The following is a 2,768-nucleotide window of genomic DNA, read 5'->3' on the forward strand; positions in this document are numbered from 1 at the left end:
TGGCAAACGTTGACGAAGCTGTCTCACCAACTCCACTACAAACTGTATGTATCTTCCTCGGATATCCTTTTCATCAAGAAGCTTACATTGTGCCATCTCCTTTTCAAACTCATTCCTCAAGGACGCACGTGGGTCTAAGTAGTTCTCTATTGAATCTCCTTCACTTAATTTCTGCCTGGGATGAGAACCTTAGAACTTATGGAACCAATAAGTTGAATAAGGTCACTTAGCAGTTTGCTTGGATCCAGTGCCTCAGGTTTAAATTTCTCATTTACGCACTGGACTTCTCCAAGAATATACTTCAGGAATATCAGGAAGGCATAGTTTTTCTTGTCACAAAACATCTGATAGAGATTCTGAGATGTGTAACACCTTTCATCATTTCTTGCTATTTCAATGTGAGTCATCAGTTCAACCCACTGCTGCAGTATTATGACAACTGCTGATTCAGTTGACAGCCATCGAGTCTGGCTTAGCTGTATAGATTTCATTGGAGGTTGACCATCACTGGCAGAGTAGGAGAATCAATTATAGGTTTCTCTGATGATAAAATCCAGGTTCCTAGGGAGATACTCTGCTGCAGCACGAGACAACTAGCAGTAGAGAATGACACACACACACTTGATCAAGATCACATGAGGAACTTCTAACTTGAGTGTATCATACACTCCACTGTTAACGCCTGTCATCACAGAAGCATTGTCGGGGCTAATTACAATAAGGTTTTGTAACTCCAACCCATTATTTTTAAAAGACTTCTTGATGGGATCACATATCCCATTAGCATTACAGTCAGTCAGCTCAACAAGGTCCAAGAAAATCATTACAATCTTATTCTTACTTTCAGAATAGAACTGGACAACAATACCCAATAATTTCGTTACAGTAATATCATTACTCTCATCAGTTAAGAAGCTACACTTCTGACTGCCCATATCACTTTTCAAGTTGCTGTTAAAATGCGGGGCAAACACATTGCTCACAACTGCACTACACTTCCACCTTTTTAACCTGAAATTCTTGCATTCTTTACTGTTTGCAAATCCTGCTTTGCAAAGGTTACTGAGATGATGAACAACACGTAATGTACAATGTTCAGCAGTGAACAGTGACACATTTCCTTCAGCCTCCCGTGCATCATCACTGACTGTTTCAAACAGAATTGTTGTTTGTCTTTCAGTACTTAATAACTCTTCAGATGTCTTGTGTTTAGCAGATTGGTAGATCTAGACGAGCGGTGGGTGGTATGTTCAGAAGCTGTTTCATGTTACATCATAGAAAACTGTTACCGCCCAACGTGGGGCTCGAACCCACGACCCCGAGATTAAGAGTCTCGTGCTCTACCGACTGAGCTAGCCGGGCTTATATAAAACCTTGTTCGTGTGTATGTGTGTGTCTAAGCGAGGTTAATGACCACCATCATTAACCCCTAACAACGCTGTATTATCAGCGATAACGTTCAATAACTGACCTGAGGTCACATGATAGATACATAAGGGGATCCGACCATGACCTTATCAACGTCCTGAGACCCCGGCTGATGTGTCAGGTTAGATAAGAGGCATAACATCCTCTCTGTCTGATGTTGTGAGAGTAAGACACTAATGGTTAGGAGGCAGCAAGTGTGTCTGGAGACACTCTCCTCTCTGTCTGATGTTGTGAGAGTAAGACACTAATGGTTAGGAGGCAGCAAGTGTGTCTGGAGACACTCTCCTCTCTGTCTGATGTTGTGAGAGTAAGACACTAATGGTTAGGAGGCAGTAAGTGTGTCTGGAGACACCCTCCTCTCTGTCTGATGTTGTGAGAGTGAGACACTAATGGTTAGGAGGCAGCAAGTGTGTCTGGAGACACTCTCCTCTCTGTCTGATGTTGTGAGAGTAAGACACTAATGGTTAGGAGGCAGCAAGTGTGTCTGGAGAAGGGTAGTAGGTGGTGGGGCCAAGCCGAATGTGTTGATCAAGTAAAATATGTATGATAACGGTTGGTTGGTTGGCTGGTTAGTGAGGATTTAGGCCCATCAACTGCCAAGGTCAATAGACACGTGAACTGCAGGTTACAACTATCATGTCAATAGTCTTTAACTCCTTCAGGTGTTAATGATAATTCCAATACCACATACACTATATATACCTGGCCCTAGACCCTTACATGGGTACATCATTGATTATATCATAGAACTGGTCTCCCTCGTACCATAATGATTTAAGACCAGTAGGTTTCCCTCGTACCATAATGATTTAAGACCAGTAGGTTTCCCTCGTACCATAATGATTTAACTGGCCAGTAGGTTTCCCTCGTACCATAATGATTTAAGACCAGTAGGTTTCCCTCGTACCATAATGATTTAAGACCAGTAGGTTTCCCTCGTACCATAATGATTTAACTGGCCAGTAGGTTTCCCTCGTACCATAATGATTTAAGACCAGTAGGTTTCCCTCGTACCATAATGATTTAAGACCAGTAGGTTTCCCTCGTACCATAATGATTTAAGACCAGTAGGTTTCCCTCGTACCATAATGATTTAAGACCAGTAGGTTTCCCTCGTACCATAATGATTTAACTGGCCAGTAGGTTTCCCTCGTACCATAATGATTTAACTGGCCAGAAGATTAACTGGCAGGCCGGGCAGGCCAGGGTTGGAATTGAAGTCTACCTGGAGTCACGTGACTTCAGTTTATATTGTCTTCCGCTGCTTAAAGACATACGAAAGACCAGCAGCTACACACTGGGTATATGTCTTTGCTCGCTCTTTATATAACAACTTATTT

General features: G+C 42.3%; 1 non-coding gene across 1 annotated transcript; it reads right to left on the reverse strand.

Annotated features, from left to right (window-relative positions):
• Positions 1-1,289: 1,289 nt before the first annotated feature.
• TRNAK-CUU (transfer RNA lysine (anticodon CUU)) lies at positions 1,290-1,362 on the reverse strand. The gene has a single exon. It is a non-coding gene; the product is annotated as a tRNA-Lys (tRNA).
• Positions 1,363-2,768: the final 1,406 nt, after the last annotated feature.

The sequence above is a fragment of the Panulirus ornatus genome, unplaced genomic scaffold (genome assembly GCF_036320965.1).
Source record: "Panulirus ornatus isolate Po-2019 unplaced genomic scaffold, ASM3632096v1 CTG_7332_pilon, whole genome shotgun sequence".
NCBI lineage: Eukaryota > Metazoa > Arthropoda > Malacostraca > Decapoda > Palinuridae > Panulirus > Panulirus ornatus.